Source organism: Oryzias melastigma, linkage group LG10 (genome assembly GCF_002922805.2).
Source record: "Oryzias melastigma strain HK-1 linkage group LG10, ASM292280v2, whole genome shotgun sequence".
In the NCBI taxonomy this organism is placed as follows: Eukaryota; Metazoa; Chordata; class Actinopteri; order Beloniformes; family Adrianichthyidae; genus Oryzias; species Oryzias melastigma.
The window spans coordinates 23844645-23858987 of NC_050521.1; the positions used below are offsets into that span (position 1 = coordinate 23844645).

A 14343-nucleotide genomic window follows, 5' to 3' on the forward strand; every position below is an offset into this window, starting at 1 on the left:
TAAGAATCTGTAAGTCCTTCACGCTAAAATGTTTATGCTCCTTTATGTTGTTTCATTTTTAAAGCTAAAACAATATATATTTTTTTCATGAATACGATGAAACAATTGGAAGAAAATAAAAATAAAAGAGAAAATGTGAGGAATATTAAAGGAAAAAAATCTAACAAGTTCAGTAGAAAAATTCCTCCTCCTTTCTTTTTCAGTTTTTCATTAGTTCTGGAGTCAGATGATGTCTATCCAAAAAGCAGAAGCAATCATCTCAGTGTTTCTCTTTTCACAATCATCTCTTTCTGCTGCTGCAGCTGCAAAAAAAAAAATCTTAGCACTTTTGACAGCTATGGCCAAACTCAAGCGAGGCTTACATAAGCACATTGTCTAATTCTGGCAGCAGCATGCTTCAGTGACACTGACTTAACAAATGCACAGCACACATCCTTTCCACTTAAATCTCGCCTCGTGCAGGCAGGCTAAAAACATCCGGTCAGAGCAGCACATGGTCGGACAAACTGGCATCCCTAATGAGCTCAGACAGTTCCTTCTGCAGACGAAGTGATCCGGGATGATCAACACCCAAAAGTAATAGCTTTTATGAATGAGATTAAATGTAGAACTTTTGGATCTTTTAGGATTCTCTTGAGAGAAAAGATATTGATAGTCAGTGCAGGTTTTATAGCTACAGTTGGTTCACCATTAAAGATTAAAAGCAAATATTTTCAGTAGAAAGTCAGAAGTGTAACACAATTGCGACAATGTTCTGAAAAAAAAAAAGGTTAACAATGAATGAGATAAAAGTGATCATCTGGAAGTTTTCCAACTAATGTTTGAGCGCTTGAGGTAGAAACCAATAAAGTCACACAGACTCACAGGATTGTTGGTTGTATCTCGTCTGATACTTTTCTGTAATCTATTTTCCCCCATCATGCAGCAGGGTTTTTCATCCAGCTGAACTTTGCTCTGCGGTCAACAGAAGAACCAACTTCTCAATGATGTGGTTGCCTGACGGCTTTGTTTCCCAAGAGAACCTGACCGCAAACAACAACATGAGCCCCAAATGGCGCCAGAGCATCATTAACCGGAATTCCTCAAACAAAGATCACGCTCTTTCCCTAAAAAAAACCACAGGTACTGGGTTACCGTTGGGGTCAATCGGCTCTAACCCAGGACTTTTCAATGTTGGGGACCGGTAACTTGGGTCTAAGGCCGCGCATCTTGTCTGCAGAGTTTGACAGCCATTAAACTCAACGGGATTCTGATCTTGGGATCCCGGACCCGGATTCTCAACCCAGTTTCTGGCGGTTTTCAGCCACCAGATGGAGCTTCAGGCTGGCTTTCCAGAGCCCAATTATTATTTTTCCCTTCGTGTTCCAGATTCTTGGTCCCAGGCTCCTTACTTCACTATCTGATGTCTTCTGGGCCCATCATCTCAGGATGTCAGGTTCATGGTCCCGAATCTCACTAACTCGTATCTTTTGGGCCTAACTTCTTAGGATCCCAGATTCATGGTCCCAGGTTAGGCTTAGGGTAAGGAATTCTCTAGCATAGATACACAAATTCAGCTTCTGGCTACAGTTGCAACATTTCCGCTTCAGACTAAAGATGAGTTTAATGTTGTGTTTGGGTGTCATCTTAACTGCAACTAGCTCGCTCTCTCCTTTCCTTTACTAAACTCTCAATGGATTGCCTTCAGGAAAGATCTTTAACATATTTTGGCTATATTTCATCCTATATTTCATACTCTAGAAGAGTCTGAGGGTTGATGGAACAAAACCTGAAAATGTTTCCAGACAAATTGAAGGTCACAACCAACTGGACACAGATGAAATCTTTTAAATAAAGTTGAAGACCAAGAGCATAAAAAAATTGCTCTCACTTTACGCCTAGGATATTAAACCTAGTGTAGTGTGGAAAAACTTTGAACCCTGAGGTAGGTACATTTTGTTTTTGCAAAGTCTAAACTTTTGAGAGAGACCTCGTTGCAGACAAGATCATTACACTCATCATTAGTCAGAAGTGGAAATGTTGCAACTGTAGCCAGAAGATGAATTTGCCTATCTATACTTGAAGATTCCTAACCCTAACCATTGACGGTACATAGAGAGAACTGCATTGTGCATCCCCTCCCCCCTTGCGTTCCAAATGGGAAGTACCCACTCGTCCCAAAAAGCCAAATAATACCCTTGACATCTATTGAAAAATAAACAGCTGTCAGTCATTCTGTTTGTTAGATTAACCATTCTTGGTCTGGTGTCTTTTTTAAAGATGTTCTTGCTAAACATATTTTTTTTTTTTTTCATTATCTATTATTCGTATGTTATAAACAGGCCTAAGATTTCTCAATAAGAGCATGTGGTGCCTGCTAGCTCCACATCAAATGTCAAAAGTGTTTGATTGACAGATTCTCGCATCAATTACTGCTTGCTAACATCATCTGGTCCCAAAATGGCAAAATCGGGTGATATCTGTTCCGTGGAAAAATGGCGACTGAATTGACTTCATTTCGTTGGAACCCAAGGTAAGACATTCTCTATTGATGACATCACAGCCTTGTTTTATCCTTCTCCATTTATGTCAATGACCCTGACCCTCGCCGGTTCCACTGTTTTTTCTAGGGAAGAGTATGAACTTTGGTTGAACTTCAGTCAAGGCTAATGAGGCTCTGGCGCCATCTTTGGGTCATGTTCCCCGTCTGTGTCCAGGCTCTCTTGAAAGTTTGAAAAGGTTGACTTGATTTTGACAAGCCACGTTGTGGTTATTTGGTGATTTGCGTCAATCCATCTTCAGAACCCCCTGAATACCTTTTGAGTTTGTGGAGTTGGCGGAGTCAACCCAGCAACTGTTGGCGAGGAAGGCGGGGTTTACCCTGAACAAGTCACCAGTCTGCAGGGCCACATTCTCACATGCACACGTAAGGGCAATTTTCGACTCACCAATTAACCTATGAAGCATGTAACTGGGACTGTAGGAGGAAACCGGAGCGCCAGGAAAAAATTCCACACGGCGGTATTTGAACCAGGGCCTTACGCCACCGTACAGTCCGCTTCAGCCACTTTCAAATGTAAATGCACCATAAAATAGGGTTGTTAATAAGATTGATTAATTGATTTGAATTGATTTAAGCTTACTAGATCAATAATTGACTCATAAAAAATATAAATCGATTTAGCACAAAAGCTAAAGCTTGATGCTAACGTTTAATGGAATTTCCCATAGGACGCTTAATGCTAAGGTTTAGTCGGCGTAAACATACATTGCTGACTAAATGAACATCTTTATTTACTCACAGACATGAATTTTCCAAACTCTCTTAAGAAATATTTTTTAAAGTAACTATTTGTGGTTTAAAACATATTTTTTAAGGCTGTCTTCTTTTTCTGGTTTAAAGTATAATGCTGTAGCGCAATCGCCATCTAGTGGCCAAACTGAAACGCCCTCCTTGAGAAGCACCACTGTTAACAATTTTTAACGTTTTTGTTAAAGCTTTTGAGAATCCATGTAACACAGTATGCTATTAACAAAATCATTATTTTACTAATAAATTGTACATTATTTGAACTGTATCAGATTACTATAAATATATTCAAATCATATATTAGATTATTAATGTATTTCTGAACAAATGTGTACAAATATGTAAACTCAAAATTGAACTGAATTGAAAGAATTCAAAAAAATCTGTATCAAATCACTTCAGGCTTCTGTGAATCGAATTGAATTGTTTCTGGAATATACAATCGATACCCAGCCCTACCATAAACATGTAAAATTGTGCTTTAACTCACAGTGCCCCCTGCAGGACATATCTGACATCATGCAAAAGCTCCAAAAAAACCACTGTGATGCCCTTCAATAATGTTCAAGATGCTCCGAGCTTTTCTGTATGAAGAAATGTTTTTTTTTTTTTTTTGCAGTTTTTGCTGAAAGTCTAAATAGAAGACAAATTCAAACTGGTCCTGAGCTGAAACATTTATGAGATCCTCTTTAGCTCAGGCATCCTCTCAGGTTCCTGCCCTGTAAGTGCTGCTGACAGACAGCTCACTTTGTGTGCATCTGCATGCAGGAATTCCTGAAATCAGTCTGAACAATGAGACAGTCAACCACCAAATTTGATCAAATGAGGGAAGAATTATCCTCTGCCAAACTCACAGAGCATTTCTGGACTTCACCATGGAAAAATGCAGACTCTCCATCTGCTTTTCGCTCAGTGTTGCTGTCTTCTCCTTGTGCACACATACAGACTTCGTCAAGTCCATCTGTTCCTTCAAGATCAACTGCATCGTAAGACCTTAAGGTGATGCCGGACTGTGTGTGTGTGTGTGGACCAGGTAGTGGGTGTGTGGGGGGTTGTCTTGGTAACAGCTGAGTTTTGGGTCTTGGGCTCCAAGGGAGCGCAGCTGCACATGGCTATACAGATGGTGCATTGCACATGAACACACGCACGGAGGCCAAATGCAGAGATGCATGCATGGATGTTCACACTTTTAGGCCATGCGCACACGTACACACACACGCATGCACAGCCACGTGTAAATAAGGTGGCTGCTCAGCTGTAACCTGGGAGGCTGTTCACTCTTTCATCTGGTCTATTTACAGATAATTCCACTCAAAACTCCAGCCTTTGTGACATTTATGCTTTCAGGGATGTTGGAAACAAAAAGTAGGTTTTTTTTTCGCTTTTTGATTTTAGTCTGTACTGCTTTTTAAAAAAGTTTTATTAACGCACTAAGTTTTTTGGCTTTTGGCTAAATGGAAACATCTCTTCTTTAGGTCATTTCTGAGAAAGCAAAAAAATCCAATTTCCTTTAGTTTTTTTTTTTTTTCCAGGTAGATCTGTTGGTGTGTTCAGACAACTTTTCTGTTGCATGCTCCACTTTCAGCTTAGCTTTACTTATTATCCAGCTCACATTGTATACAGATGGCCAACCAAGTTAAAGGGAAGTGCCGTGGTCCTATGAAACAAGCCCAAATCATCATCTCTCCACCAGTGTACATGACAGAGGAAATAAGGTATTTCTGCTTAAACCCTGTGTTTGGTTTTCACCGACATGATCCTGAGCAAAGACCAGACAAGTCCACTTTGGTCTCATCCGTCTGAAGATTGCTCTGTATGACCTCAGGGTGGTTTTTTTTGCAGCGACATCCGCTCCTGGGGAGATTGGAAACCGTCTTAAATGTTTCCCACTTGTGCACACAATCAATTTTCAGCGTAGAAAGGCAGAACTGTTTTTATTTCCTTTTCTAAAGTGATTTCCAGCAACAATTATTTGGCAAAGACCATTTCGGATGTCTCTTCCTCTTGGAGAGAAACCTGATGTAAAACTTTTAGCTTTTGTCGGAGGTCGGCACCTCTGCTAACGAACCATCGATCCAAAGCTGAGGGGAAGAAACAACAAAATGGAACCCTCATGCTGCGTTCACACCATCAAATTCACCGCTGGACGTTTGTCCAAAAATAAACTTCATGCTCCTGACGCATGTGGGAGGAGCTACTGTCAAACGTTGCGTCATCACTGCATGGGAGCACCGACTGTATGTCATTCATAATGCATGGAAGACATGGATAATGTTGAAAGATTAGGTTTTTTAATTTTGAAGAACTTTACAAATGCATTGATAAACATGTCTCTACATCTGGGTTCATGAGATCATTCAGAGACTCTTTCAGTACTGTGAGCTTCACCATCTACTGAATGATGGCTGCTTTCAGCGGTACTTCTGTCTCTCTGTGACCCAGTTTGATAACTTGCTGTCCCACATTGTTCGACGGAGGAAAAAAAAAAAAAAAGAATAAAATTAAAGAAAATTTTTGTTCTTGTCTGCAGACAAATCAGAAAAATCTTATTAAGTTCAGGACGAGAACGATCAGCTCCTCCTCCATGTTGGTTTTGGACTTAACCGGATGATTACATCATATAAACGTCACAGGCCAAAGCTGAGCTCCTAACTCCTAATTGTTTGACATGATGCAAATTATTCGCTAAACTTCAGATACTTGAACTCTGATAACATTGTGACGTACTGGAACCCCCTGAACACGCTGCTGCTAGAGTGCAGTGACATGCTCGACATTCGCAGGACCTCTTGATCACGCCTTCACATTGACTTTACACATTGATGCTCAAACCTTGTTGGGTGTGAACGTGACTTACTGATACTTACAGGATACATCAATCTTAAACTAAAGATAAAAGTAACATAGGGCTACATAAAAAGGTACATAAATGAAAGATACTTAGGGGATATCAGCACCCCTACTCGTAGAAGACAGTAACTGAAGGACATCTGTTCACTCAACGCATTCTCACTCCCAACTCGTCATATATGGACATCACCCTACGCGTCATTTTTTGACATCCTGGTAGTTCCCGTTAAATCAGGGGTCCACAACCTCCGGGCAACAAACTGGTACCGACTCGAGGGCCACTTGGTACTGGTCCACAGACAGGGAAAAAATGCATACGAAAAGCAGGGGGTCCACAATCCTTGGGGACATGGAACCATACACGATAACAGACTTGGAACTGGTACCGGTTGTCTCGGTACTGGGTTAGGGTAACGGTACCGTCGTTAGGGGTATGCAGGTTTTCCCTGTAGCGTATGCATATGCATTGCGTATGAAGGCTTATGCATTTTTTCCCCTTTTTTCCTGGAGAACAAACACGGAAACGGTATCGGGCTAAGGTTAGGGTACCAGTACCAGGTTAGAGAACAGGGACTGGGTAATGGTACCCCTAGAATCAGAATCAGAATTCTTTAATTGTCTTTGTGACACAAGGAGCTACTGACACTAGGAAAAACTGGTGCAGGTACCTAAATCCGACACGGTTCTGTGTTTGTTCTCCCATCCGGTACCATGTTCTGAGGGTTGAGGACCAGTGATTTAATAGGAATAGCCATCACAACAAAACCGCCAAGTTGGGGACGCCCAAAACTTCAAAAAGTGACGCAGAGGGGTCACGAACCATAAATTCCAGTTATCAAAAATTCTAAACATGGCCGCTCATTATTAAATGTTTACTTTTTTGCATATTTAACCATTAATTAATGCATCAGTTTTGAGATATAAAATCTCCTGTTTGATAAACATCCCTTCCCAATGAAGGTCATGTCAAAGTTTTTGAACAGACAACACGAACAAAAGTTTACTTTTTACATTTTCATGATTACGTTTTTTTAATTCAAAGAACAAATACGTTCTTTCTGCTTGATTGCAAACCCTATTTATCGTATTTGTGTAGAAATGAGAACTTGAGCGAGCACCTTGCAGATTCAATATAATCTGGCATTAGCCTCACACTGAGGGATTCAATACTGCTAGATAAATATGAAATGCACTTTGGAAATGCAAGAAAATTTCCTGTTCAACAGGAAATGAGGATGCCACGGAGCCGCAGAGATTTATATTTCATAAATCTGAATAAACTCACATTTTTTTCCTCGCCTGTCATGTGACTTTATCGGTCCTCCTGATCTGCGGCCCGTTCTCACACAGCACCAAAAGTGATTCCTGCAAAAATGAATAACTCTCCTAGGAAAGTAATAAAAGGAAACCCATTCTCTGTCTTTGTCTATATTTGTCCATTTTCTGACAGCTCTAATTAACTGAGTCCTTTCAGCGTCTTTACCTGACATTTGATTGGCTGGGGGCTGGCCTCGTTAAGAACAGTTTTAAATTAACAGATGAAATTAGATAAGAGATTACAGCAGATACGCTTGAGGAGGTTAATTAAATGACCAGTCATCCAGGGGGTGTTATTAAACCACTGGCTTATGCTGTTCTACAGTTCTGTTTGCTCCCAGTTTTCCAAAAAGGCTGTCAGGGATCTGTTTACATGCACACAAATAATCGGATCTCATCACTATTAAGCCCCTGAATGAAACTTTACCATGTAAATACTCCTTTCTGATCGTTTTGGCCAGAATAAGGTCATATTTAAAAGATTTTATTTGTAAAATGTACATTCAATTCCGCATTTTGCTATGTGAAAATGCTTTTTCTGTCCGGTCTGCATTCATAACTACATACACTCCCTTGGGAGATTCACACAGAAACGCGCAATAACCATGAAATGCTTCTTGCTTGTCTATTTTCTTTAATTATTGATATCCAACACAAACATGAAGGTGGTCATGCCTTTGCCTTAACTTGCTGAGTGAAGCAGTGTCCTGAGCTTTGACAGTGTAAATGACGGTAAATGTGTGCATTATTTGCTGCAGCAAATGTTGCTTTACCTCAGTGGGTGAAGCAGATGTCTGCCAATCGGCTAGTGGGGGTTTATTTACCATACATGACCTCATTTTGTCTTTCAGCAAGACACCAAACCCCATATTGCTCTGAAAAGTGAGCACTTACAGTATAAAAGCATCCGCTAAATGCTGTCAGACCGTGTTAAAACTTTAGTCTTTTAATAAGGTACAGATGCAACACAAAAAAAAAACAATCTTCTGTAAACAGAAAGTCAACGTTTATGATATTTAACAGGACAACTGACTGGAGCCACAGCAATTCATCAAGCATCCACAAGGGGTTTATTGATAGCCCTTTAACCCTTTAACACCGGAACTCCAGTCTTTATGTTCTTAGATGTACTGTAACTTTTCAACTGTTAACGCCATCAGTAGATTCTGAAGGAGAAAAGCACTACTGATATGCCACACTATCTAAGGTAGTGAAGTGTTTAATGAATCAACATAAATCAAATGATAATGATGCAAAGAAAAGCGTCATTGTGAAACCTCTTGCTAACTAATCCAAGTCTGTCAAGATCCGAGTGTGGACACAGGATGTTCAAAAGGTTGTTGTTCTTTTTGGCTGAGAATGAACTCGAAAAGCCTAGAAAACTCACAGCACTCGAGAAGACACACAAGACAAACATAGGGGGACATGCAGCGTATAACTTAAAATAAGATAATCAAAGACAGGTGCACCCATTAAGAGGGCAGGAGAACCAGGTGGGAAAAGTCATCTTTATGCAAACAGCATCACAGAAAGACAGACGTAACGTTGAAAGTCCCGTTTTTCAGATGATAATCCTGCAGTAGAAAGCAAACATCAGTGTTAAAAAAAATAGAGACTGAATGATCTCATAAACCCAGACATGGAGATGAATGTTTCTGTAGAGCACTTTAAAATAAATAAACCTGATCTCTAACAGTGTCATTTGTGAATACCGTGAATTGAGAATTAAATATACATTCAGTTTGTCAATTTTTTGGCTTCTGCGATTTATACTCCAGAGCGATTTATAGTCCAAAACATATGGTAATCTGTTTAAGAAAAACTGATATCTCCAAAAACCAGCTGTAGATTTTTTTTAAATAACTGTCTGTTCCAAATGCAAGAATGTTTGGGGTTTTCGTGAAGCCAGAGGAGACGTCATAAACCTATAACTATTTAAGAAAGCCTCCAGTCCAGCCCAGGTAAATCACCAGGCACCACTCCTAATGAGGACAAAAAGACGACTAAAAAAGATAATGGGATTAAGCAGATGGTTTCACCCTTTGGGGTTGTGGGTTGGGAGCGGAATCAAGGAGAAGTTAAAAAAAGGAGAGGAAAAAAGATGAGATGCATTATCCCACATGAGGTTAGGAGTGCTAATAGTTTCAGTCCCAGCGGGGCAAGTCTGTGGGGGGGTGAGGAAAAGGGAGGTTCTTGACAGAACTGGGTGGCAGGTGATGCTTGAGTGACAGCTGTCCAGAACATGCAGAGACTCCTTCTCCAACTCAGTTACCAAAAAAAGGAAATAAACGGGAAATTTAATCTGGTCAGCGATTGAGTCATGTGATTGAGCAGCTGCAGGCCGTAGAATGACTCGGCAGTTTTAGGGCTGTAAACACTTTCAGGCTGGAGCCATCAGTGCATGTGCAGCTGAGCAGACTGCAGATTACGTCTGGGTTATTTGTTTAACGATTATAGCTTCTCACGGATGAGAACACAAGTGTCGGTCAATTGTTAGCATCAACCTTGGACGAACACCATCACATGACAAACACGCTCCAGAACGTTTGGATCACACTGTAAAACAAACACTGTTGAATTAACTAGGATCATTTTATGTGATGTAATCCCACTTCTGCAGCGCCGGAGGTTATTGATAGTTCTTGGCATCCATTATTTGATGATTTTACAGCTAATTCTTAGCTACAAATTATTAATAATAATTACAAATATTCTGTTCTGGATATTTAAAGACCCACTCAAATGAAAATTGTGTTTTTAACATGTTCTTGTAGCATTTTTCTCATGATGAAGGACATACAATTTTTATTAATAATTAATTTGATGACTTCCGGGATGTGTATGTGTGCTAATTTTTTTTATGTGTTTTTTTTTATTACGATTGCTATTTTAACTTCTATTTTTCTCTTACCATTATTTATTTTGTTGCACTTTGAGAGCAGGAAAAGTGCTTCACAAATAAAGTTGAGTTTGAATATATGAAGAAAATGTTGCTTTTGTGAGCATTTGTTTATTCCAATATTTATAAATCAGAAGCAGATGAAAAATGCATCTTAAGAAAGAGTGTAAATGTTGACAGTAGGATTTGTTCAAGCTAGCATCTGGCTAAAAACTGTGCGCTCCAATATAGCTCGCCATTTTTATTGCGCCGGTTATGTTAGGTTGGGGGTGTGAGGGGCTGCAAGCTAAAAGAAAAGTATGTAAACAAAGGAATGATGGGAAGTCAGAGCAGGCTTACTTAACACCAACAAAATCTACTGATGCTGTGCAGAAACTATGTCCTAAAAAGTGACACAGATTTTCAGATTTTGGCTAAAAACGATATAAACATAATAAAATACCACTGGAAACGCTTTGAAAATAGGTAAAAAGATGATGATGGGTGGGTCTTTAAGTTAGAGTTTGTCCAAAAATATCCTGTAAACTTATTTGAACTTGTTTTTTCCACTTGCTGGGCTTTCACCATCTCAGCCAGGGATGATGTCAACAGTCCCTCTCCAAAACCAGACAGAAAACAAGTCTGACAGCTGTTGGAACACACTTAGTGATGAGATTACATAATAAGTTACATAAAACTTTATTAAAAATGTCCTTAAATCTAACAGAAACAGACCTAAATGTGAGTGAGCATGTCTATTTCTGATGGACTGTTTTTTACATAGAGGAAACACAGATGGATGGACTGAAACGCCCCTAGTGGTTACTTGGTGAACTGACCAGACTTTCATTTCCATAACTTTTATTTTTTCTCCCTCATCTCTTTAGGTTTTTTGTCTGTAAATTGCAACTCTTTCTCCATAAGTGCTCCCTCAGTTTTATTCATCTGTGCAGAAAGTAACATTTAGAGTATTTATGCTGTCTGCATTTGGAAAGTACTATTTGGGTTAATGTAATTACCTTGCCGTTTTAAATTAGGCTTCCTGATGATGCACCTGGTTGTCCTGATTTTGCAGGGGAACAAACGCTGAATAAATAAAGAAGTTTTGTCCCCGGCTTCACGCGTGTTCACCCAAATGCACAACGGAGCAGAAAGATTGCACCTGAAGGGTCAGTGGTAATGAAATCAATTATGAAAAATGTGATTATGGATAAGGGATGTTGGAGGTAAGTTCAGCAGGAGCAGATACCAATAAACAGAATACACAAAAGTACAAGAGCAACACTTCTTAAACACATTTTCTTCATAAAAACAAAAAAAACTTGAATGAAAGCCATATCATGAACCGTAAAGTGGAGCAATAATGATGCGATCAGCATTAACAGCACAGCTACACTCAACTCTGACAGTCAAGTGTCACTGCAATTCTCTGCTGCGCTGACCTCAGACCAGCCCTCCCATGTTCTCTCGCCGCTCTTTGGCAGTGGTATGAGGTCAGCTCATCACAGGCGCGCCGGCACATCGCTGACCTCCATCCAACTTTCACACATTTTCTCAAAGCACTCTGGCCATGCTTTGTCAATGCAGACTGCCAGCGCTGTCAAAGAGCCAAAGTGACAGAGTCATCTGAATCTTCTGCAGCAGCGGGGAGGGAGCAGAGCGCCACTTCCCGCTTAAAGACCTACTCCAATCGTCTTTTGATGTATTGTAAAAGCCATCCTAGTGGTCCTATAATTATAATTATGACCCTTTTTTCACCCAAATCCATGAACCCAGGACAGCATATGCTTTATGTCACAAAAACTCTTAATCAAATGTCATTTTTTTTTTGCCTACTCCATATTCACAGTGATTTAAATACTCAGATTTGCAATTAATTTTTTAATGTGTCCAGAAAAAAAATACCAAAAAAACATAATTTTCTTTGGAGTAGGTTTTTAAAAGATCTTAACTACAGATCTATCTTCAAATTCAGCCAAAATGCTGCCTCCAGAGGAACGTAACCTTGGATCATTTTAATATAAGCCCCTTAACCTCATTAGGTCTGTTGTCAACTACTCTTTTAAAGTTAAAAAGCTCAGTTTGACAGCATATTTTTTAAAAACCTGTATCTTATTTACATGAATCTCCATCTTTTGTCCTGCAGCAGCATTGCGGTTCTTTCACCTTCATTCTGATCCACAGAGAACAAGCTCAGGTGAATAAGCACAGAAGGTTTCTCTCTCAAAACCCAATTTCAGCTCCGCAGGACCCTTATCTAAGAGTGAGATGGAGGGGAGGGGGGGCTTAAGGATGATGGAGAGGGAGTGCTGAAACAGCAGGGGAATAATTAGACAGTGATGAAGACACAGAGATGACAGCAGACAGGGCATTAAGCATCGAACAACAGCAGCTTCTGAAGTCATTTATGAAGAAGGAAACTCAGGGATTCCGAAGAGTCCTTGAATTACAAAGATCCATTTTCCAGAAAGAAAAAACGAACCCATTTGAAGTGTTCTGTGTGATTCTCAGTTGAAGCCTCAAGCCAAGCTGAAACTGTCAGTGCGATGCAGAGACTCAGTGAAAGACTGAAACACATCAAATGCAGGAGACTCCTTCCAGTAATGCTGCGAGGTACGATTAAACAATTCCCATCCGGTCATGCTCAGAGGCACGGAGGAAGGAAGATTCCTTCTTTCAGGTTCAAGTTTCCATGCATCACCAGAGAGTTCTCTTTGGGTCCAGATGACCCCACCCTTATATTGATGTGTGATTCATAATATATTAAAATATATATTTTCCAATTAAATATATATTTTAATATACATTTTATATACATTTTGAGAAACATTTTCTATGAAATTTATATTAAAATCATTATTTGAAGGGAGGCGGGACTTCTGGATGCTTTTTGATTGGCTTAGAAGGGGGCGGGGCACCTGTCAAAATGTTTGATTGAAAGTGTATCCCTTTTCTCTCTCAGGTGACTTTAAAACACCCAGAAAAGGGTCCAGAGTTGCAGCCAGATGACTACATTTACATCCGCAAACATGACTCAACTATTTCCCATAGAAAAGCACCCCACCCCCACCCCGCTCTCACTCCATCAGTCACTCGCTCCTCACGAGGCTTACAAACAAAAGCCGATTACCATATTTATGAGTGCCCCAGATGACAAATGAAAGCAGGAACAAAGGAAAGAACAGAATCCATTCTTTATTGTACTTTTGTCATATTGATTATCCTTTCACCTGCAATTATTTTCTCACTCTCGTTGATGCTCTTTCTCCACCCGAACAACTTTGACTTCTCTAATCTGTTGTCTGTCAAAGGAAATCTAAATGAGAAACCTAACGGAGTGCGCTTTCCTCTTAATATGAGACCTGGTGACTTTGATGGAGATGATGAACATCAGGTGGCCTTTTACGTACCTTCCGTGTGCAGAGAATTATTCAAAAGTATGTGGAATATTAGTTCACAGAGATTAAAAAGTTGGAAACACAAAGTTGAAGGTACAAATGTGCTGAAATAAGTTTGTTCATCTTTTTCAGTCCTTTTATGACTGTATTTTGTTGTACAACCTTTTAAGAAAATGTGCAACAGAATTTGGGGGTTTTAGTTTAAAATAATATTTAAAAGTGGTTATTTTTTACATGCAAATCCATTAAATCAATTAAAGGATCTATTATACACGAGGATATATATTTTTTTAATTTAAATAACTATAAAATGTAATTGAATTAAAACACTTAAACAATCAAATAGTCATTTCAAACTTATTTTCTTTCATGAAAAATAAACTTTAATGCTCATTCAGGATATTTAAGAGGGATTTCACATTTTTAAAACCTTCATTTTAATGATTTTTAGAGCAGCTGTGTCAGAAATTTGTGACAAAAAGCATAAGTGTGCGCACATAAATACAGCGGCGTACACTTTGAAGGAACTGCACCTTCTATTATTGTGGATTATCTTTCAGCCATGAGGTATTTTTGTCTTGTTTCCCCATTTTTTTCAAGCTTTGATATTT

General features: G+C 39.4%; 1 protein-coding gene across 2 annotated transcripts in view; it reads right to left on the bottom strand.

The window, feature by feature from the left end:
• Positions 1–14343, bottom strand: part of il1rapl2 (interleukin 1 receptor accessory protein-like 2) — a 373988-nt gene that overhangs the window by 48514 nt on the left and 311131 nt on the right. The gene's annotated exons all lie outside the window — the stretch shown is intronic.